This window comes from Dipodomys merriami, unplaced genomic scaffold (assembly GCF_024711535.1).
Source record: "Dipodomys merriami isolate MVZ:Mamm:240054 unplaced genomic scaffold, mDipMer1.0.p SCAF_742, whole genome shotgun sequence".
In the NCBI taxonomy this organism is placed as follows: Eukaryota; Metazoa; Chordata; class Mammalia; order Rodentia; family Heteromyidae; genus Dipodomys; species Dipodomys merriami.
This window is the reverse complement of record NW_027206338.1, coordinates 30,848-56,393: the sequence shown is the minus strand read 5'-3', so window position 1 is coordinate 56,393 and position 25,546 is coordinate 30,848.

Sequence of the window (25,546 nt, the reverse complement as noted above, 5' to 3'; positions counted from 1 at the left end):
AACCACACCCAACAAAATATGGAATATCTGTATGGAAGTATAAATCCTATCTTTAAAATGGATATAAGGAGTATGTTTTCCAGGCCTGAGGCTTGAATTCAGGCCTAGGGAACACGAATGCCTTTCTTGTCTTCAAACATCATGAGATTCCCTTCCCTCCCGGTGTTGCATATTTACCCAGACCTTGAGTTCAAATCCCAGGCGAGGCAGAAAAAATGGCATGAATTGCAAATTAGGGAGCTAAATATGTTTTTTTAATTGCAGGCCATTGGAGAAGCCATAATCCTGCCCAGCAACATAGGCCTACATTTCGAATGCCAGTCATGCCACTTCTGGATGGTGGGAGATCCTAAGAGGCTCGTTCCTATCCACAGGAATAAAGATGGAATGTTCTCAATGTCACAGTTGAATGAGATGCTCATGAATGATACTTGTATACAATTAGACGTCATGATTTCAGTCGGTTGATTGATTTTATTTAATATCTTATGAAGCATTAAAAGAATATTATTTCTCACAAAGACACAATAATTTCAGGACACTGATTTACTTAATAGTTAATTAAAGATGAAAATAATAACATAAATTATCTGGAGGCATAATAAATATCCAAGTATTTGTAGGAATGTAGTCTATATAAATGAACAATGGATAGACATCTCTATCCATAAAGATATATATTTATTAGCATACTACAATCTGCATGTCAATCTGTACTTGTTTTGTCAAACCCTTGTTCTCTATCTCAGACCTTGGGAACTGCCTATCAGCTCAATTTGCCCCAGGATGGCATGCTGACACACACCCTTTCATGAATTTGTCCCTGTAGGCCGTGAGTTCAGATGCCAGCATGCCCAAACAATGAATCATGGAGTAAGAAACTGATGGTGACACGTTTTCCTTTTCTGAGAAAGTCTGGAGTGTCAGGTATAAGTGGAATACATATGCAGACCTATATCCTATTTAATCAATGTAATCAATGTTCTATGTGACATATTAGTCAATTAAATAGTCAATACATGTTGGATCTTCGTCCGCCCTAAGAAAGATGGATGAGGTCCAAGCAAATATAAGTGCACTTGCTCGCCGGTTCCCCCCACCCTTAGCCCGGGAGACATTCAGACAAAGCAGGGAGTCAAGTCACGCAAGAACTCGTTTATTACCACAAAGAAAGCATCTTTTAAAGGGAAAAACTGCGTGGCATGGAAGGGTAGGGAAAGGAACCAACCAATCACTGTAAAGGTCACACCCTATCATGGGCCTAAGCTTTATGCAATCAGATTTTAAGGTAAACAACTCGGGCTCTGACCACTCAACTTCCTCTCACCACCATCTTTTCTGCCTATGTGCACCACAAATACATGAATCAAACAAAAAATAAAATGAATAACTACACTGAATGCAATATGGAGTCAACCTATGAATGTAAATATAAATTATATATTTAAAATGTTCACAAATAGGATGTATTCTAGTGCTGGGGATCGATTTCAGACCTAAGGAACAGACATGAACTTCTTGACTTCAAGAAGGCTAGCTTCCCCTTTCTACACAGTGCAACAGAGTTACCCAGACCATGAGTTGCGATCCCTGTCCTGGCAGAAAAAATGGCACCTTTATACAATGTGACACCCAATTCTTAGGTATTTCATTATGCCTCCAGTTAATGAATGTGATTGTTTAAATGCTTCATAAAGTATTGATTAAAATCGATCAGTGTTCTCTAATATAATTGTATATAAATTTATCCTAGAATTATTTAAGAACTGTCCATTCAATCATAACATGCATCACATTCCACTGGTATTCATATAGATAGGAAATAGTTTCTAAGGATGTCCTTCCATTTGCAGGTGGCAGGACCAAGAATCCAACTGTGGGCTCCAGCTCCCACTTAATCCCAAGGATAGGGAACTCATTGGTCTGTCCAAGAACAGAAAGACCAATGATTAGGCAGGCACCAGTGGATCTCAACAGTCCTCATTGATACTTACAAGGCTGTGATAGGAAGATCATGGTCAAAGTCACTTTAGGCAGGAAAGTCCTTGAGACCCCTGTCTAACTTCAGTGCCAACAAAGCCAGAAGTAGAGCCATGTGGCTCCAGTAGTAGAGGGCTAGTCTTGATCAAAAGCAGTTCACAGACTGCGCAGATCCTGAGTTCAAGATCTGGGACTGGCAACAAACAGACATACACAACTATCTGTGCAGCCATCCTCTTGTCCCCAGATCACCCTCTTGTCCTCAACTGAATTGGAGAGAGTTCCCTAGGAAAAGGGCTGGGGGAGCTGCTGTCATCTTGACTCCATCCATTTTGCCTGCATCACAAGATTCCGACCACACCCCCATGCTTTCATGGTTCTTTCTGAGCAAGGGGATACAACAATTGTGGCCACGCCCACATTCCATAATGTCCAGCACCAGGATTCCACCAGCAGTTGAGGAAGGTAGAAGTGACTGAGTGGTGAGCAAGAGCTCAAGTCCACGTTGGAGTAGAGTCGAAATTGACGTCCTAGTCGGTGAGTGGGAGAATAGAGGATTTCCCAGAGCCTGGGAACATGGCCAGCCCATCTTTCCTATCGCAAAGCTCAGATGTCTGAAACAACAAGTATCTGTGAGAGCTGTGGGCAAGAAACTACTGCTAGAACACCGGCAGAAGAATTTTCCCATTAGACCTGCAACATTCAAGAAAACAAAGAACACAAAAAAAGGGGGGGGTCTTCAAGAAACACCAGTGGGGAAGGTGATTCACCAGAGGGTACAGACAAAGGTGGTGCTGACCGTGGGCCTCCCTTGCCTTTGGACACAGTCACAGTCACCAGGGTCCAGAGTGTCAAGGGTCCCTATACCACCTAAACATGGTGCCTGCCCTCGACCACAGCAAAAGAAGAAACCAGGTACGCTGTGCTAAGATCCTACCACTGAAGCTGGAAAAGACAGACCTGCAGGATGGACAGGACAAAGAGAGGGAGAAGGTAGCCCAGATGCACGAAGCACCAAAAACAGAGCTAGACATCCACAAGCCACCCATACAGAGCTTGGTTTCAGCAGAAAGCAATTTACAATTTGCACTGGGCTAGTGAAGCAGGAGGCCAATGACAGAAAAATGGAGCAAAAAGCTCTCACCAGCTACCTGCAGGCCACAGGGTGTAACGTGTTGGAGCTGGAGATGGCAGTCGCTGCTGCACAGAAGGAGACCGAAATCTTCTTCGAACAGCTGAATGATGTGACACTTCAGCTCGAGGAAAAGACTAGAAGCTTCAATGACCTGGATTAAGTGAACACAGAGTTGCAGGAGAAGTTGCAAGCGATCTGGACAAAGAAGAGCAACAGGAAAAACAGAATCTGCAAGTTTCAACAAGTGGTGGTAGGGCATGAGGTAAAGAGACTACTGGAAAACCTGAGCTGGATGATGACCTCAGCAATTCTGGAAAGAAACACCTTGATGGGGAGCCTGAGCATTGAGAGGTCCACGTGGAAGGAGGAGGTTCAGTGGCTGACCAAGCAGGTGAACCAACTGACAGAGGAGAAGGAGCAAAGGGCGAGGCAGGTGCTGGCCCTACAGAATGAGCTGGAGGAACTGAGAAGGATGCTGGCAGAGCCTCGGCCCTCCGCAGAGCCATCTCAGGCCGAGTGGCAGTTGCAGGCCAAGGCCTACTGCATGCAGATGGAGTTGAAAAACCTGGAGGAACAACTTCACATCCAGGTCCAGGAAAAACAGAGGCTCAGACACCAGAATGTGGAGCAGCAGGAGCAACTATGGAGACTGGATGAGAAGGCCAAGTATTGGCAGTAGATCCCCGAGACCCCACGATGCGCATGTGTGTGTGACCCATAGATAGAGCTGGCCCTGCTGTGGGATGCTCTCCACAAGGTGAGCTATGAGAAGGAGGAGCTCACCAGCATTCTGAAGCTCAGAGCCACCTGTGAGCAACACATTGCCTCCAATGAGCAGCTGAACTCCAAGGAGGCCCTGCAGCAGCACCTTGCAGAGGCAGACCCAGCTGCTAGAGCAGCTGAAGCAAGTGCAGCGCCTACCAATTTGGGGGAGCAGGTGGTGCCCCCAAAGTGGCAGGATACTCCCAAGTGCCCAGAAGTGACCAGACCACAGGAGGAGCGCCTGCAGGCCCAGCTGAGCCTGGCTTTCACTGGGCAGGGGAAGTTGTGAGCCCTGGGGAAGCAAAAGTTGAGGAGGTGACTCCTCCACAAAGTGAGCACCGCAGAGGATGGAGACATGCCCCAGACCTAGAAGGATGTGGCTCTGCAAGCACTCTCAGAGGCTGAGATCCACAGGGGGAATCTCCTGCTGCAGTAGCAGTGACCCCAGTGCAGTTGCATGGCCAACCTTGCAGCTCAGTGTCAGACAGAGCTGGAGGCACAGGCACCCCCGCCCTGAGAGCTACCACCACAGCAGGCTTGGGGATGGGAATTGGGACACTTGGGTGTCCAAGAAGAAAATCTGCTTCGTCCATGACTTGTATGATGAAGTGGACATCCATAGTCCAGCGGATGAGCTCCACAATCGATGCAGCCAGCTGTTGGCACACATCCACAAATGTCAAGGAGTCCCTTGTGGTATATAAGGAGCAAATGTTCATCCTGGATGAGCTGTGTCAAGAGAAAGCGAAGCGTGTGTGCTGGCTCACCCAGAAGAAGATGTAGAAGAAGAGAGAGCTGCAGGAGCTGCTGTTACTTCTCTCAGGGGAATGAGTGGACAGGAGGCTCCAGATGCCAGCACAGGCTGAGCCCCCCCCCACACACACACTGCTCCAGATGCCTCAAGCTCCAGGGTGGGTGAAATAAGTGAGGAGCACAAAGGTTTTGAAGAATTGCAACTTTAAGACAACTTGGACACTGCCAGAGTAGTGGTCGGGGTTCACGACCTCGTAGATGACTCCCCCATGGAGCACGTTCTACAGCAGATGACCCACACCCAGATCAGCATAGAGCTCGTGGACTCGGGCAAGGAGCACTCCCACCCATTCTTCTGTAGACTGATGTGGATGATGATGCTGTATATGAAGTACTTACTCTCAAAAGCCAGGGCAGCCACCAGAAGTGGGTGGCCAGGTGGCCTTCTCTCAGGCCTCCATCTGCTGTGAGATAGGAAGGGTAAACTTCGGGTCTGGTAGGGCAGAGGCTGCTGGGATGCAGCCCAAATTCAAGGGACATCTAATGGCCCATTGGTGGCCAGGGAAGAGACCCATGTTATGCTTATCCCAAACAATAAATTGTTTTCAAGGGGAAGAAAAGCCTACAACAAAGATTCGTTCTTCCAGTCCTGGAGCTTGAACTGAGGGCCTGGCTACTCAGCCTGAGCTCTTTTTGATCAAAGCTGGCACTCTACACATTGAGCCCAGCCTCCCCTTCCAGCTTATTCTGTATGAAATTGAACCCAGGGTGTCAGGCATGCTAGGTGACCACTCTACCACTGAGCCACATTCTCTGCTAGGACGATTCTCCGCCATCCCAAAACCATATGGCCATTCCTCAGATAAATAGCAAGTAGAGCCTAGGATGAATATGAAGCACAAGTATGGTTCACAGAGAAATACTCCCCTGCCCCCTCTTTGACCCCCTTAGTTGAAGATTCTCTTCTACGATTTAGGGATGAGAGAGGGAGAGGGAGTCCCGAGAGAGGAGTAACAAGAAGAATAGTCCCCTGAGCCCCACAGTCTACCCCACACAAGTGGTCCTCTAGACTCCAATATTACCTGATTCAAAGTGGAATCTACCCTGTCTCCCTATTACTTCAATGCTCAGGATGAAATAAAGGTCAGCTTTGTCCTTAGCCCACACACAGGGTAGAAGCTCCTAGTCCCAGACCGACTTCCACCTCTGACTGCCCCGAGTTAGGCTGGACCCACCACTCACCACAATGGTGGCGGTGATGACCTCATGCATAGATTCTAGGAAGAAGGTCTATGGCAAAGGGCAAAAGCAGCAGCGTGAGCAGGGGGAAGGAGCTGGGGCAATTGCTCTGGGATCTTCCTCCTTGGAGACCTCCTATCAAGCCAAAGCCATGCTGACACAAAGCAGGGCCAAGGCCAGAGTGTGAGACAAGATGGAGGAGCATGGTACTAAAGGAGGTACTGCTTTGTATTAGAGCACTTGAAAATTCCAATTATATTTGGCCCATGCCAATCCCAAAGCCAACATGCAGTGACTCTCCTTGTTGTTGTTGTCCCTGAGCGCTGTCCCTGAGCTTTTTTCTCAACGCTGGCACCCTATCACTTGAGCCACAGGGACTCTTCTTGTTTTCTGATGATTCATCGAGGATAAAAGTCTCACACACTTTCCTGTCCAAGATGTCTTGGCACCATAATCCTGAAGATCTCAGCTTCCTGAGTATCTCAGATGACAGTTATGAGCCACCAGTGCCCAGCATGTGATGCCTTTTGAAGGCATCTTGGCAAGTCTGTAAAAGGAGCCAAAAAGGGCTTGGATAGACCATGACCCAATCAAGGAGCTGGGATGGGGAAAGACTGACATTCTAGCCATCCTGTTCCCCAAAATTAAAGATGCCAGATGGTGTTGGATGCATCAAACACCTAGGCCAACAGCCATCAGGCTTAGTGGGGAAAAGGTAGAGAATATCCAAAGATAGCAGTGTCAAAATCTCTGATTTTGCATGCATGTGGTGCGTGCGTGTGTGTGTGTGTGTGTGTGTGTGTGTGTGTGTGTGTGTGTGTGTGTGTGTGTGTGCGTGTGTGAACTCAGGGCCTAGGCCCTATCCCTGAGTTTTCTTGCTCAAGCTAGTGCTCTGCCAATTGAGCCACAGCCCCACTTGCTTTTTGATGGTTAATTGTAAGTAAGAGTCTCAAGGTCTTTCCTGTCCAGGGTGGCTTTGATGCATGATGGTGGCCCCAGGAAAGCAAGAGTAAACACAACTCGCGGGGACAATCCCCATGGAGGGAGACTCCTGCTCCCTTGTGGTCAGATTGGGGACATGCGGGCCCTTACCATAATCCTCTAGAGTTCAATTGTGGGAAGTGACCATGGCTAAGCTGACTCTTGCTCACCCTGAGTGCTGATGCCAGAGCAGATCTTTTCCACCCTAGGCCAAGAGCAGGCATTACCTGGTGTGACATGTTGCAGCTCTTGCCCCTCCTGGCCCAGAACCATGGTCTGAGACGTCAATTTACTATTGCTCAGATCCACATTGCACCCATGACATGCCATTTTGATGTTCTCCATGCCCCAAGACTCGACCCTTCTCTGGTACTGTGGCCCGCTCTGTAGGCAATGGCCTCCAAACAGACTGCTCTCAAGACTTGTACAACACCTAGACATTGGGAGACCCTCAGGGGCCCACTGGAAAGTACTCTGCCTAGAGCCACAGAGTGAGGTCCAAGCAGGCCAAGGGTTGGTCATGGGGCTTGAACTCTGGACCTGGATGCTGTCCTCCAGCTCTTCAGCTTACCACTTGAGCTACAGGGCCCTTCTGGTTTTCTGGATGTTCCTTGGAGGTCAGACTCACCAAGTCTTTCCTCCCCAGGCTGGCTTGGAACCGCAATACTCACATCTCAGCCTCCTGAGGAGCTAGGAAGACAAGCATAAGTCACCAGTGCCCGGCAGATCTGGCCTTTCAACACAGTGTACTAGCTGCTCCTGAAAGCTTTTCTTTATTTTTTCGTGCTAGTACTGGGGTTTGAACTCAGAGTCTGGGCTCTCGTCCCTTAACTTGTCCCTCAAAGTTTGCACTCTACCACTTGACCCACAGTTCCACTTCTGGCTTTTGGTAGTTAATCAGCAAGAAGAGTTTCACTAACTTTCCTCCCCTGATCTGGCTTGACCCATGATCTCAGATTTCAGTTTCCTGAGTAGCTAGGATTTACAGGGGTTGAGCCACTGCTGGCATTGGGCTAGAACCTTTTCTTAAGCAAGGGTCCTTCCCTGCGTTTGCCCTTACTCCTCCATGCAAAGGAGGTCTAAGGGTCAGGAGCTGTAAAAAATAGGCTTCCAGCCACAGGAAATGGCTGGGGTCCATGGTGAAAAGTCAAGTTGATCTTCCCGCTGGGCCTAATTCTGGGACAACACCCTCTGCTTTTTTTTTTTAATTTTATATTATTTTATTTGAGAACATACTGTACAGAGGGGTTACAATTACATGGGCAGGATAATGCATACATTTCTTACCAAGCATTGCAGCCTCCTCTTTTGTTTACCCTTCACCTCCCTTCCCAGACTCCCCCCTCCCCCCCAACCAATCATACCCCCCTTCCCCCATACACACCGACATTGTAAAGCTGGTTTTGACATGACATTTTGTACTTCTCATTGTTGCAACAGGTCCACCTGAATCCTTAAACGACTTGTTTGTCCCCATCTCCTCCACATGTTATACTGACATCAAATATATTGAAAGCGGGGGTTACACTGTGGGGGAGGGACATACAAAGCAACAAAGAAATAATCTTATAAATGTGTTAGAAACACATGCATGAAAGAAACGAAAACATACACCCTCTGCTTTCATACTCAAGTAGAAACGTTGATCCCGCATTGAACGTCCTGCCAGACTTTTCTGTAGCCACAAAATCTTCATTCCACCCATACCACCTGCTCTACAGCATACCTCAGGACCTTTGCCCATGCTGTAACTTCTGCCTGAGGCTCTCTGTCCTGTATCCACATCTTAGAAGTCGTGTGGAATTTTGTCCTTGGTTATATCACCTCCTGGAGCAAGTCTTTCCTTCCCTTCTCCCTCTTTTAAAATACTGAGTTGCTAGAAATGGTGTGTATCATGGTGTATCATGGTGTGTGTGTGTGTGTGTGTGTGTGTGTGTGTGTGTGTGTGTGTGTGTGTGTGTGTGTGTTTGAGTGTATGTGTGTGTGTGTGTTTGTGTGTGTGTGTGTGTGAGTGCCAGTCCTGGGGTTTGAATTCATGGCCTGGATGCTATCCTATCTCTGAGCTTTTATGCTCAATTCTAGCCTTCTACTACTTGAACCACAGCTCTACTTTCTGGCTTCTTGGGTTTTTACTTGGAGAATAGTGTCTCATATACACTTTCCTGCTTGCAATGGGGATCCTCAGATCTCAGTCTCCTGAGTAGCTTACAGGGCTGAGCCACCAGCACCTGCCCTCTACCCTACTGCTTACCTATATCCTCAGCCCTCCTCTGAGTCCCAGAAAAATATGTCTCACCAGGCTCATTTTTTTAACAGTCTTGGGGCTTGAACTCAGGTTCTGTGCATGTTCCTGAGCTTATTTGCTCAAGGCTAGCACTCTATCAATTAAGCCACAGTGCCACTTTTGGCTTTCTATTTCTGTGGTACTGAGGAATCAAACCCAGGACTTAGTGCATACTAGGTAAGCACTCCACCACTAAGCCACATTCGCAGCCCAAATCCCACTTCTATGAGAGTGGGATTTATTGGCATACCTCTTTTGGCATAGAAATAGCTTACTATTTCTTATCTTTGCCAAGTTTTGGGACCAGCCTATGACTTAGCAATGCGGAATGATTAATTAGTGATAGCCACCAGGCTCCAGAGGTCTAGGCTCACATCCTACAGAGAAATAGAGAATATGGAGCCAGAACCTACGACAACTCCTACAATTTAGGAACTGTGGTCTCCTTGGAGGCAGTGACTGTCTGCTATGTGTCCCGATGGGATACCTCAGCCAGACATAAGACTTCAGTTATTAAATGGCAAAGAAGGATGCTTTGTTCAAGCTGCTGGCTCAGACTTAGTACTTTCTGAGGGCTTTTCCCTGCTTGCCCAGGTTGGGGGGCTGGGCATGGGCAAACTGCTGAATATCCATCATCCATCCATCATCATCCATACAAAGAAACATGGAGTTATTGCCTCCTTTTGGGGGGAAGGGGGCAGTTCTGGGTTTTTACTATGAGCTTAGGCCCTGTACCTGAGCTCCTTTTGCTCAAATGTAGTGCTCTGCCCTTGAGCCACAGCCCCATTTATGTTTTACTTTCCTGTGATATCTTAGAAATAAGAGTGTCGTGGACTTTCCTGCCCTGGCTGAATTCAAATTGGCATTCTCTACATCTCAGCCTCCTGAGGAGCTAGGATTACAGGCAAGAGCCCCTGGCTCCTGGGTTTCGTTTCTTCTTGTTCTTTTTTGTAATTGTAACAATCTGAAATCTTCTCGGTGTCATTCCAATGGTTTGCATCTGAAGTAAACTACCCAGGTCTGGAGTTCAAATGCCAGGACTGCCACCCACAAATGGAAGGAGATTTTGACAAACTCATTCCTATTCATGTGAATGCTAATGGAATGTTATACAAGTAATAAATAAATTTTCAGTTAATTCATGATTCTATTTTAGAATGCCACACAAAAATTATTGGATTTATATCTTCCATTCTAGCTTCATGGTATGATTCCCCTAATGGAAGGATATCGACTAATTTTTAATTAATGCGTTTCTAAGTATTACATGGAGGCATAATTTAATAACTAATAATTGATATTTTATATATATATATTCAGTTTAATATCCTCACATTCCCTGTTTCTCTATGCATGTATATACTATTAGGAACACCTGTGGATTGATCACAGGTACTCAGAACTTCCTGGAAGCTCAGTTTGCCGGAGGCTGGTGTGCTAAGCTTGTGACCCCATTTTTAGATTGGCAATTGTAGGACATGAGTTGAAATCCCAAAAATTTATTCCTGGAGTCAGAAGCCAATCTTGACACATTTTTTTTCCTTCTCTGTTAAAGTCCTGGGTCTCAATATGATGTATAATCCATATGCAAATATATCCTATGTGATATGATGTAATAAAAGAAACATATACATGTAATAATACTAAATATATAAGGGTAATAAACAACATATGCAGTATACCTATGTATGTAAATAGATCTTATATCAATATTACTATTTCCAGAGCTGGGGCTTCAATTCAAGCCCTGGGAACCGATCTGAATTTCTTGTATTCAAGGACGGTGATCCTTTCCCCTTCACCCACAGTTCCACAGAGTTATCCAGACCCTGAGTTCAAATACAAGGCTTCCTGAAAAATGGTGCAAATTCCAAACCAGGGCCTAATTATGATGATGATGATGATGATGATGATGATGATGATGATGATGATGATGATGATGATGATGATGATGATGATGATTAGCCAAGCACAGGGCTTGCACTCAGTTCTTGGCATCTTTGCCACAGCCGATCCTTATATCCCAGGACCCGAGTTTAAATCTTGGGCCTGGGAAAAAAATAAAAAGTAGAAGCATGAAATTGAGAAGTTCAAGAAGGTGGTTTTACTTTTATTTTCCTTTGTATTTTGACCTTCCTGAGTGCAAATGACAAGGCCAAGAAAGTGAATATAACCTAGCATTGCTGATGTTTGGCAGGCTATTAAGGAAGCCATAGCCAAAACTGGCAACTTAGGTATGGAGGTCGAATCCCAGGATTGCTTCTAATGAATGGTGAGATTCTAGAAACGCATTCCCAAATAAATCCATACAAATGGAATGTTATAAATGTAACAATTAAATTAGTAGTGCAAGATTATATTATAAAATTATACACAACAATTTACTACATTGACTAATTTTCAATTAGTACTTTATTATGTATTCAATCATGATACTTTGAAAAGGAAGGAATAATTTAATTGCCAATAATGGTGAGTAATATGGTATCTGCAATTTCATAGTATACAGACATATCTCTCTTGTTTTATGCATCTACATCTATCTATCTATGTATCTATGTATCTATGTATCTATGTATCTATGTATCTATGTATCTATGTATCTATGTATCTATGTATCTATGTATCTATCTATCTATCTATCTATCTATCTATCTATCTGTCTGTCTGTCTGTCTGTCTATCTATCTGTCTGTCTGTCTGTCTGTCTGTCTGTCTGTGTCTGTCTTTCTGTCTGTTTATCTACGAATCTACACATTTATCTGTTTATACACTTGTCCCTCCTGAGGCTCAGATGTAGAGTGCTCGCCTAGTATGTACAAAGCCCTGGATTCCTCACTACCATGTGCACACAGAAATCCAGAAGTTGTGCTGTCGCTCAAGCAGCCGAGCACTAGCTTTGAGCATGAAAGCTTAGGGACTGTGTCTAGTCTCTTACTCAAGACCCAGGAATGGTACCAAAAAAAGATGGAATGTTCTGACTGCAACTATATAAGGATAGCAGTGCAAATACCTCATCACAGAGCAAGCCTTGAGTCTGGTGCTGACAGCTGCCATCTAACCTGATTTAGCCAGAAGTAAACTGCTGCAACCTAGCTCCACAGAACCAGATGCTGCTGGCTTGCTCACCCCTGTCATCCAATATACTTGGAGGCTAAGATCTGACACTGGTGGGTTTAAAACCCGCCCTGGCAGGAAGTCTGCGAAACTCTGAGCTGTGGCTCAAAGTGGTAGAGCTCTAACCTTGAGCAAACTATCATAGCACAGTACCCCCAAACTTTCAGTGCAATCCCCGTGTCTGACTCCACCTCCCCACCAAAAAGCCACCCCTCTAAATCATTAGATGTGAACTTTGTGTGGCTTGGGATGTGTTTCTGAAAGAATGACAATACTGATGAAAACACCCTAATTCTAATGACAGTGTGTGGGATACAGATATGTGATGAGTCCTTCAGGAGGTGTTGTGTGCTGAGTCCTTCACAAGGTGCATTTTTTCATCTCTTTCTCATAAGAGCTCCACAAGTAAGATGATTGTGTAGATGAGAAACTTGAGGCTCAGATATGTCCCCATGTCAGGGCCAAAATTATGTATGTACCTAATTCTAGTGAGTTGTCTCCTGCAGATAATTGTTTTGTTTTATTTTTCTCAGTCATTAACCTAAAACTCAGGGCCTAGCCACTGACCATTCCCTTTTGGGCTCATGGCTAGCACCTTACCACGTGGAGCCAAGAACTGCCTTGCAACAGAGTGTTACAGTCTAAGTATCTGTGGCTGAGTTCTGTCATCCTTCCTACTCAGGAAGCTTAGATATGATGATCTCCGTTCCAAACTATCCCAGACACAAAAGATCCCATAAGTCTATTGTCTCCTATTCACCACTTAGAAATTTGAAGTGGAAGCTGGGCGCTGGTGACTTGCACCTCTCATCCTAGCCACTCAAGAGCCTGAGAACTGAGGATTACAGTCCAAAGCCAGGCTGGGAGGAAATTCCTTGAGAGGCTTCTCTCCAGTGAACTACCAAAATCCTGCAGGGGTGCTGTAGCTCAAGTGTTGGGTGCTTGGCTTTAACTGAAGAGCTCAAGGACAACTCCCAGGCCTAGACTTCAATTCCTCCAACTTTCAAGAAAAGAAAGAAAGAAACTTGAAGTGCAGTGCTGGGGCTGTGTCTTAGGGGTAGAGTGCTTTGCAGGTATAAATCCCTGGGTTTGATTCCTTAGTAAAACATCACTAGAAAAAAGCCTGAAGTAGCTGTGTGGCTCAAGCGGTAGAGTGCTATCCTTGCACAGGAGAAACTCAGGTACAGTGTTCAGGTCCTGAGGTCAAGCTCCAAGACAAGTGTATGCACACACACACATACACACACACACACACACACACACACACACACACACACACACACACACACACACACACACACACACACAGATACCAGAATTGAAGCTGTGATACCAAATGGTAAAATTCTCATGGTCAGCACCCAGGCCCCATGTTCAACTCCAAAACCTAGTCACCCAGGGCATATTTAGGAGAGATCAAAGGTTTCAAACCCTGATGAGCTTCAACAGCCCTAAATAACAAGAAGCATTGTGATATTAGACATATGCTTGGATTTAGCAAGCTTCCAGAATTCTAGGAAGGCACTGTTGCCAATAATCAATCATTGTGTTAGGTTCAGCTCCCTTATTGTCTGCCAGAAGGACCCTTGAATTAATTGTAGTAGGTTATTTCCACACTGGAACATAGTATAACAAAGACAAGATAAGTACAAGGAAGTTGGCCTGCCATGGGAGGTGGCACAAATGAAGGCTTCCTGTCAAAACAAAGCACTGGGGACAGTGATAGCTTGGGGTACAAAGAGGAATTTTTCTCCTAGCCTTCAGAGCCTGCCCACACTCCTCCTCACTAATTGTCCTGGATGGAGTTCTTGGTTACACAGCTGTAAAGGAGTGAAGCCTTTTGTCTGCCTGTTCCAACAATGAAGCAGATTGTCTCCAGCAGCCTGGGGTGTGGAGAAAACCTCAGGCTACTCTGGGAACAGTGAGGAGAGCCCAGGAACATACACTGTCTTGTAAACACTCTCTGTGCTATGAAATCATTCTATTTAAAGAAAATTTCCTAGCTGGGTGCCTTTCATCCTAGGGACTCTGGACATTCACAGATAGAAATTCATGCATACATACAAGGGGAGACATGGAGTTACTTTTGTTGTTTATTTTGGCAGTTCCGGGGATTGTATTATGAGCCTAAGCACTGTCTCTGAGCTCATTTTGCTCAAGGGTAGCCCTCTGCCCTTTAGCCACAACCCCATTCATGGCGATCTTTTATTCCTGTGAAACCGCAGAAGAGTGCTGTAGACTTTCCTGTACGGGCTGAATTCAAACTGGAATTCTCTACCTCTCAGAATCCTGAAGAACTAGGATTACAGGCAGGAACCTCTGACACCTTTCTTTTCTTCTTGTTCTTTTTTTTTCATTGTGACAAAATGAAATCTTCACAGTGTCATTCTAATGGTTTGCATTTCGAAGTAAACTACCCAGGCCTGGAGTTCAAATGCTAGGACTCCCACCTACACATGGAAGGAGATCTTGAGAAAAGCTTTCTTATTCATGTGAATGCTTCACGGAATGTTATAAAAATAACAATTAAATTTGCAGTTAGTTCATGTATATTATTTAATTATATATACGCTATTACTACCAATTATTGATAAATTATCCCTTACTTTATTTAAGTATTATGGTTGAATACATAGCAAAGTATTAATTGCAAACTAGTCAATGTACTATAATTATTGAGTTTAATTTTATAATGTAATCATACACTACTAATGGAATTGTTACTTTACAACATTCCATTCATATGGATATATGAAAATGTAGTGGATTATGTCTTCCATTCTAGCACCATGGTATGATTATCCCAATTAAAGAATACTGACTACTTTTACATTAATGCTTTAATAAATATTCAAACATGATACTTCATTAAATGGAGGCATAATTTAATAATAATTCACTATATATAAATATAATTTAATATCCTCACATTGTCTCTCTCTTATATATTTTGCAAACTACATATCTACCTATCTATTTATCTAACCATCTATATCTATACCTACATCTACATCTATATCTATATATATCAGTCACAATTATGGCTTGTTCCCAGGTTGTCAGAACTGGCTGGTAGCTCAGTTTGCCAAAGGCTTTTGTTCTACAACTGTCCCGATCATAAGTTCGGCATTGTGGGCTGTGAGTTCAAATCCCAGCATGGCCAAAATTTTATATGTCAAGTCAGAAGCCAATTTTGACACATACTTTTTCCTTCTCTGTGAAAGTCGTGGGTCTTAGTATGATGTATAATTCACATGAAAATATATCCATGTGATAATATGTAATAAATATAATAAATGGTATATATGTAATAAACTAAAAAAAACATAAGGGTAATAAATGTCATATGGAGTAATCCCATGTATGTAAATAGATCTCATATATGAATATTATTTTTATCAGTGCTGGAGCTTGAATGTGGGCCCAGGAAACTGGGCTGAAATTCTTGTCTTCAATGAGAGTCAGCTTCCTCTGCCCCACAGTGCCACAGAGTTACCTAGACCCTGAATTCAAATCCCAGGCCTGCCAGAAAAATGATGAAAATTCCAAGCAAGGGCCTTAATTTCTTTTGGCCAGGATTAGGGCTTGAACTCAGCTCATGGCAACTCTGCCTCAGCTTCAATCATCTTAGACTGGGGTGCAGCATCTGGACCCACAGCCCATCCTGAGATTCTAAGACCCGAGTTCAAATCTTGGGACTGCCAATAAAAAAAAAAAACGGAGAAGTGCTGGGAAGGTAGCTCAGGTAAAGAGTGCTTGCCTTGCATGCATAAGACCCTGGGTTCGATTCCTCAGCACCACATAAGCAGAAAAAAGCAGGAAGAAGTGTTATGGCTCAAGTGATAGAGAGATAGCCTTGAGCTGAACAGTTGGGGGACAGCACCCAGACCCAGAGTTCTGGCCCCAAACCAAGAAAAAAGAAAGAAAAAAATAGTGCCGGGAAAAAAGGAGAAGGATAAAACTGGGAAGTTCCAGAAGGTGGTTTTACATTGTTTTTACCTTTACAACCATCCTGGGTCTAAATATCAGGGGCCATAAAGTGTACATGACCTTGCACTGTTGAACTTTGTTGGGCTATCAGGGAAGCCATAGCCAAAACCAGCAACCTAGGCCCCGCGTGCGAATCCCAGGACTGCCACCTATCAACGGCGGGAGATCCTAAGAAACTCATTCCGACATACATCCATATGAATGGAATGTTGTAAAGTAACAATTACATTAGTAGTATATGATTACATTATAAAATTATACACAATAATTATAGTACATTGACTAATTTACAATTAATATTTTGTTATGTATTCAACCATAATAATTAAAGTAAGGGATAATTTATCAATAATTGGTAGTAATATCGTATATATAATTAAATAATATACAGACATCTCTGTCTTGTTTTATACATACATACATACATACATACATATATACATACACTACATATATACATATATATATATATGTAACAATCTACATATATATTTCTACACTTGTCATTCCTGGGGCTCAGTAGTAGAGTGCTTGCCTAGTATGTATGAAGCCCTGGGTTCGATTCCACACTATCACATGCACAGAAAAAGCCAGAAGTAGTGCTGTTACTCAACCAGTTGGGCACGGGCTTTGAGCATGAAAGCTTAGGGACTGTGTCTAGGCCCTTACTCAAGTCCTAAGACTGGCACTAGAAACAAGTTAGAATGTTCTAACTGCAAGAATAGAAGGCCAGGATTTCAAATACCTCCTCACAGATTAAGCCTGATGCTGATGGCTGCCATCTAAATTGACTTCGCCAGAGGTCAACAGCTGCAACCCAGCATCATGGAACCAGACACTGCTGGCTCACCCTTAGCTGCTCAGAGGGTGAGATCAGACACTGGTAGGTTGAAAGCTCACCCTGCCAAGTAATCTGCTGGGCTGGGCTGTGAGCTGGGCCTCAAAGTCGTAGAGCTCTAGCCTTGAGGAAAAGGTCTTAGGACAGTACCTGCAACCTGTGAGGGAAATCTCCTAGGCTGATGGGCCTCCCCACAAAACAAAACACCCCTCTAAACTGTTAGATGTGAACTTGTGCAGTTTGTGAACTGTATCTGAAAGAATGGTATTAAGCACCCTAATTCTAATGACAGTTTGTGGGATACGGCTATGTTATGAGTCCTTCCTGGGGTGGTGGGTGTTGAGTCCTTAACGGGGTACTGGGTTGTTCATGGGATATTGTGTGCTGAGTCATTCACAGGGTACTATGTGGTGAGTCCTTCACGAGTTTTATTCTTTCATCTGGTCATTATAAGATCTACACAAGTAAGATGATTGTGCAGATGAGAAAGTTGAGGCTCAGATATGTCCCCAAAGCAGGGCCAAATTTATGTATATACTGAGCTCTAGTGACTTGTCTCCTGTAGACAATTGGTTTGGTTTAGTTTTCTATATCATGAACCTTGAACTCAGAGCCTACGTATTGACTTTCTTCTTGGGTTCATGGCTAATGTTCTACTTTGTGGAGCTAAGCACCCCCTTGCAGCAAAGTGTCATGGCTTAGGTCTCTTTAGCTGAGATCTATCATCCTGCCTGCTCAGGAAGCTGAGGATCTTGGTACCTTTTACCCTTGGTGGTTGAGTGGCTCTGATGCTCCTTTAGTCTTGATGTAATGATGCCAGAGAGATGTTTGTATCTGGAAATAGCACATCTCTATCCAAGTACTTTTAAAGTAACTTTTAAAAATACTTTTGAAAGTGATTTTAAAATATTCTAATGAAATTTTCAAAAAGTTTGTTAATTTTGCTCTCGAAATTAAAGTCACTAAATTATGGAGTTAAAAAAAAATTATCCCAGATCATGGACAAAAGCCAGCCTGGGCAGGAAATTCCTTGAGATGATTATATCCAATAAACCATCAGAAAGCCTAAAGGGGTGCTGAAGCTCAAGTTGCAGTGCACTAGACTTGAGCTGAAGAGCTCAGAGACAACACCGAGGTCCAGACTTGAACTCCTCCAACTTACAAGAAAAGAAAGAAACCTGAAGTGGAGAGCTGGGATTGTTTCTTAGGGGTAGACTGCTTTACATGTGTGAAGCCCTGGGTTTGATCCGCATCCTTAAAAAAAAAAAAAGCTGAAGAGGCTGTGTTACTCAAGTGGTAGAGTGTTGTCCTTGGACAGGAGAAACTCAGGTACAGTGTTTAGGTCCTGAGTTCAAGCAAACACACAAGCCCCCCCCCACACACACACACATACACACACACACACACACGGAGGCAGGAGTACTCTTGAATTAATGTTAGCAGTTTGGTTCAACACTGAAACACAATGTTACAATGACAGGATGAGTGCATGAACTTGGCCTGCCATTGTGGTTGCACAAATGAAGGCTTCCTGTCAAAACAGAGCACTGGGCTTGGCGCTGGTGGCTCACGCTTCTAATCCTAGCTACTCAGGAGGTAAATATAAATCATGTATTTAAAATATATACGAATATTAATTTTTCGAGAGCTAGGACTTGAATTCAGGCCCTAGGAACAGGCCTGAATTTCTTGTCTTCCAGAAGGGGGATCTTCCCCATCCCCCACAGTGCTGCAGATTTACCCAGACCCTGAGTTCAATTCCCAGACCTGGCAGAAAAAATGGTGTGAATTCCAAGCCAAGGAGCCTCATAATTTTTAAAATATTTTAAATGTATGTATGTATGTATGTATGTATGTATGTATGTATGTATGTATGTATGTATGTATGTATGTATGTATTTATGTATTTATGTATTTTTATTTTGTCAAGCAAAGGACTTGAACTCATGTTGTGGCAATTCTGCCTCAGCTTTGATCACTCTAGGCTGGGGTGTAGCCACTGGACCCACAGCCAAACCTGGGTTCCTGGGCCCCAAAGTCTGACAAGAAAAAAAAATAATTAATGCAACACAGGAAAAAAAAAAAAAAACTGGCAACTTGCAGATGGCTGCCGGTTTTACATTTGTTTTCTTTGCAAGGTGACCATCCTGTCTGAAGACACTGTTGAAAAATGTTGGTAACCTGCCATTGCTGAAGGCTGGCGGGCTACCAAGGAAGCCATAGGCCAACATGGCAACATAGGTCCTGTGTTTGAAGCCCGGTTGGGACCCCTACCAAAGCGGGAGATCCTAAGAATCTCCTTCCTATTCATAGGAATACCGACAGAAGATTATGAATGGCAAGGTTGAATAAGTTGTTTCTGAATACAACTATATAAATAGAGTGATTTTAGGAGGCTAATGGATTTTAATTAATATTTTGACATATTCAAAGAATAGTATTAATTACATGGACACAATAGTTTTGGAACAGTGGTTGATTTAATTAATAATTCATTAAGGATGAAAAAATAATATTAATTACATGGAGAGGCAACAGCCCTAGGGGTCTATAGCTGAGGTCTCTCATCCTGCTTTCTCAGGAAGTTGAGATCTGAGGAACTGGGTTCCAAACTATCCCAGACACAAAAGGTCTCATGAGCCTATTATCTCCAATTCACCACTAAGAAACCTGAAGTGGAAGCTAGGTGCTTGTCACTCATGTCTGTCATCCAAGCAATTCAGGAGGATGAGATCTGAGGATCATGGGTCAAAGCCAGCATGGGCAGGAAAGTCCTTGAGACACTTAGCTCCAATGGACCACCAAAAAAGCTGAAGTGGCGTTTGGCTCAAGTGGTAGAGCACAAGACTTGAGCTGAGGAGCTCAAGGACAGCACACAGGCCCAGACATCATCTTCTACAACAATAAAAAAAGACAGAAACAAACAAACAAACCTGAAGTAGAGGGCTGGGAATGTGCCTTAGGGGTAGAGTGCTTTGCAAATATGAAACCCTGGGTTTGATTTCTCAGGACCATAACCCTAAAAAAAAGCCTGAAGTGGCTCTGTGGCTCAAGTAGGAGAGGGCTATACTTATACAAGAGAAACTAGGTACAGTGCTCAGGTCCTGAGTTCAACCTCCAAGAATCGTGTATGTGCCTATGCACCCTCTCCCACGTGTGCGTGCACACACACACACTCACACATACACAGACAAGAAGTGATGCTGTTACACAAAATGGTAAAACACCAGGCTTTTGCACTGAGCTCATGGTCAGCACCCAGGCCCTGTGTTCAACCCCAAAACCTAGCCACACAGGGCCCAACTAGGAGAGGTCAAATGTTTCAAAACCTAAAGAGATTCATCAGCCCTAGATGACAGGAAGCTTTGTGATACCAGATATGTGCTTGGATTTCCCAAGCTTCCTGAAACCTAGGAGAGGCATCATAGGCCCATCATCACAGGAAATGAAACATTTCATTAGGTTCAATGCCCTACTTGTCCGCCAGAAGGACTCTTGAATTATATTGAGCACTGTATCTGAACACTGGACTATAGTCTCACAAAACCAGGATAAGTGCACAGGACGTGGCCTGTCACAGAAGGTGGCACATATGAAGGCTTCGTGTCAAACCAGAGCACTGTGGAAATAGATAATTTGGGGTACAAAGAGACCTTTTTCTCCTTAACTTCAGAGCCCACCCACACTCGTCCTCACTATCTGACCCGGACGGAGTTGTTTGCTACACAGTTGTACAGGACTGAGGCCTTTTGTCTGCCTGTCCAGACAATGAGAGAGACTTCTTCTAGCAGGCCTGGGATGCAGAGAAACCCTCAGGTTACACTGGGAACAGTGAGAGGAGCCCCGGAACATGCACTATCATGAAAAGTCTCTGTTGTGAAATCATTTTATTGAATACACATTACCTAGTTTGGTGCCATTCATCATAGCTACTCTGGAGCTTCACCTATAGGAATACATCCATACATACCCAAAGACATGGAAGTACAGGCTCTTTTTGAGGGGGCAGGTCTTGGGGTGGAACTATGAGCCTAGAACTTGTCCCTGAGCTCATTTTGCTCAAGGGTAGTGAATTAAGCTGGAGTCACATCCCCACTTCTTGGTTTTTCTGTGATCTCTTAGAAATAAGTGTCATGGACTTTCCTAATCTGGCTAGAATCAAATTCAGATTCTCTACATCTCATGCTCTGAGGAGCTGGGATTACAGTGAGAAGCCACTGGCACCTTTTTTCTTTTCTTCTTCATTTTTAATCTGGACAATCTGACTTCTTAGCAGGGTCATTCCAATGGTTTGAATTTATAAATTAACTACCCAATGTTCTTTAGAACTGCTTTACCTGAGAAGGATTTTCTCTCCTCATCTTCTCCTCTGGGTCATGTGTTTGAAGCCAAAAGTGAGAAATGAGTGTCACAGGATTTGGGAGCAAATGTCCACAGGACATGTCAATTCTGTCACTTAGCATTGAGCTGCAGTAAATTTCCTGTCTCAAGATGAGAGTATCAAAAGCTGGAGCGATCCTCATACTGTCTTCATTACTCCTTTTGTCTATAAAATGATCTAGTAATTATGAGAGTTGTGTGTCTACAAGCTTAAGAATCTAGAACCCACTAGAAGCATCTTCATGTATCTCTTTTTCTCTAGTGCTTCTCGAGATTTAGACTAAGGGTTTGTGTGGAGGGACTCCTTGGTGCATCCCTGAGGAAAGCCGCTTGAATCCTGTTTGGGAGATCACGGTTCAAATTCAGCCTGAGCAAGAATTCTGTGAAACTCTTATCTCCAATAAACCACCAGAAAACCAGAAGTGGAACAGTGGTCCAGAGGGCAGAGTTCCAGCTTTGAGAGAGAAAGCCGAGAAGGAGACACAGGCCAGACTAGGCAGGAAAGCCTGGGAGGTGCTTATATCCAATTAATGACCAGATGGCTGAAAGTGGAGCTTGGCGGTGGTAAAGCCTCAGCTTTGGGAAAAACATCTGAGGAATGCATTGGGCCCTAAGGTTAAGCCCTGGGATGTCCACAAAAAATTTTCAAAGAGAGAAGGCCAATTTTATGTATCAGTACCCTACCTACTTATGTCTGTATATTACCTCCCTGAATGCAAACAGACCTTATGCAGTGCTTCTCCTTTTATTTACTGATTTACATTTCAGATATGCTCCTTTCCATATACTGCATCATTCTCTTCATTTCAGGCCCATGGCTTTTCTCTTCCAGGGTTCCAGGCCTGTGTCCTTATATGATACACTGACGCTCTCAGGAGCCTTTATTTACATACTTTTTTTTAAAATGAAAGCAATCATGTTTACTCAGTTCCATACTGAACATTTTTAAAAAAAGCAGTGTAGCTGGGCGCTGGTGGCTCATGCCTGTAATCCTAGCTACTCAGGAGGCTGAGATCTGAGGATCGTGGTTCAAAGCCAGCCTGGGCAGGAGAGACCTTGAGACTCCTATCTCCAATAAACCACCAGAAAACCGGAAGTGGTGCTGTAGCTCACGTGGTAGAGCGCCCAGATTTCAAGCCCCACAGCCGACCAAAAAAAAAAAGCAATGTAGAATTTTGTACAGGTATTCAGACATACTTTCCTTACCTCTAAAGTGCTTCTCTGAGAACTATATTGTTTCTCTTTTTTGTACTTTTTTATTGCAAAAATGTTTTACAGAGGGGTTACAGTTACAGGAGCAAGGTAATGGGTACGTTTCCAATTGAGCATTGTTGACTCCTCCTTTGTTTTCCCCCTACCATCCCTTGCCTTACATCTCCACTACCTCACCCTGCCGAGGTCAGTGACTTAGTTTTTCATTTTTGGTTGGCACTGGGTTTGAACTCAAGCTGTGGCAACTCTTCCCTCACATTGTTACAAGTTTACCAAGACCCTGAGTTCAAATCCCAGGCTAGGAAAGAAAACTGGCAGAAATTCCAAACCAGGGAGCTTTATTTTTTCTTAATTTACTTAAATAATGTTTTTCTTCTTCTTCTTTTTTTTTTTTACAACCATGGGGCTTGAACTCAGTTGGTTTAAACTCTGCCTCAGCTTTGATCTCTCATTGCCGACCCTGAGATCCTAGGCTCAGAGTTCTTGCAGGTAGGAAAAAAAACCTGGAAAGCACAAAAAGTGGCAAGCTGTAGAGGGCTGGGGTTTTATGATTTTTTCTTTGGACAGTAACCATCCTGAGTCTGAATGACATGGCTGCAAGGTGGAACTGACCTACCTTTGCTGATGGCTGTTGGGCTATCGGTGAAGTCATAGGCCAACCTGTCAACATATGCCCTGGGTTCAAATCCCAGTCCGAATACCAATGGCAGGAGATCACAAGAGACTCATTCCTATGCATAGGAATACTGATTAAAAGAGTAGTTCATGCATCAGTCTTGTCTAAAATTGGAGTCAATAATCCTAGAATGCTGATTGGTCTTGATATTATTAAGCATGAAAAGGGTAATATTCCTTCAATGGTGGGATAATAAATACCTAAGAATTGGTAGGAGTGTAGTAGTTGTCATTCAATCATAGATAGACGGCTCTGGCACTCTTTAACAATATATATTTATTTGTATACCACCGTCTGCCTATCCATGTATTGCTGTTTTGGCCAAACCTGGGAGTTGATCTCAGTGCTGGGCAAACACCTGACAGCTTCATTGTCTAGTGGCTGCCATGCTGAAACTCACCCATTCATGAATTGGGCCTGTTAGACACCGAGTTCAGATCCTCACACTGCCAGACATGATGGAGAACACATCTAAAATCTAGATTTTATGCGATAGGATGTAAACAATGTAATAAATGGTATAGGTGTCATCAGAGTCAATAAAATAAATGGTAAATAAATGAATAAAACAAGAAATAAAATGAATAACCACACCAAATACAATATGGACTGAACATCTGTATGGAAGTATAAATCCCATCGTTGAAATGTATATAAGGAGTATCTTTTCCAGGCATGAGGCTTGAATTCAGCCCCCCTATGAAGAGGGAATGGCGGGAGATCCTGAGATACTTATTTCTGGACCTAGGAAGAGTCATGGAATGCAATCGATCTCATCCTTGAATGAGTACTTCGTGCATGATGCAAGTAGGAAATGATAGGCAAGACTCATGGGGTATAGATTATTTGTAAAGGTGAGTTGATGAAGCGTGACAATAATAATAACAGTCATGAAATGGAGGCATCAGGAAAGATCCAAGAATCAGTATTCACACAGATGGGATTCCATCAGAGGTCACCATCAATCCTACTCTATACAAATATATACTTATTTGCATACTACCTTCAGCTTATGGATGGGTGACTATTGTGCTTGCCACTCTCCCCCAGGGGGGCTCAAACTTATGTACTGGGGAGGCCTAGCTCCTTCGTTGCTAACAGGCTGGTGTGCTCATATGGAATCATTCACCAATGGTGCCTGCTAGGCCTGACTTCAGATCCCAGCCCTGCCAAAAGATTCTTCTTGATGCCAGAAGCCAATCGTTGCACCTTTTTCATTTCCTGTGCAAGTACTGGGTCCCAGCTAGGATGGCGAATGCATGGGCCACCCTGTGGTCATGGGAATAAGTTGTTATCCATGTCAGCCCAGTTATACCTGTCATCATATACTCAAGAAAATACACAATACATTCATGAATAGCATACAAAATGAAGACAATAAGTACACTCAATGCATGATGCAGTCCACACACGGTTGTGAATATACATCCCATGTTTCAATGATGCATTGAGGACTATATTGGCCTCCCTAGGGCTCGATCTCAGTTCCTAGGAACAACCCAGCACCTTACTGGTTCACAGTCTGTTGTGATCACGTGGACCCACTGTGCAGTTGGGCCTCTTAAGCCCCGAGTTCGAGTCCCAGCACTGCCAAAAATTCACCCTGATGTGAGAAGATAGTTGTTGCACCTGCTTTCCTGTGCTGAACAAATTCTGGGTCTCTGCTAGATGGAGAAGGTATAGGCAACTCTATACTCATGGGAATAGGTTGTCATCCAGTTCACAACAGTTATATCTGTCAACCTATATTTAAAAACATACACATCAATGAATAAGACACAAAATAAAGAGAATGACTACACCGAATGCAAGATGCCGCCCACCCATGTTTGGAAATATAGATCCTCTGTTTAATTATGAATTCATGACTATATTGGCCCCCACCAGAGATCAATCTCAGGACCCTGGAATGGCCTAGCTCCTTAGAGGCTCACAGGCTGGCGTGCTTACCATGACCCATTCACCAATTGGGCCTGCTAGGCCTTGAGTTCAAATTCCATCACTGCCAAAAGATTCATTCTGATGTGAAAAACCTAGGGTTGCAAATGTTTTCGTGTTCTGTGCATGTCCTGGGTGTCATTGAGGATGGAGAATGCTATATAGGCAACTCTAGAGCCATGAGAATAGGTTGTCATCCATGTCAGCACAGTTATATCTATCACCATACTCAATAAAATGCCCAATACATCAATGAATAAGA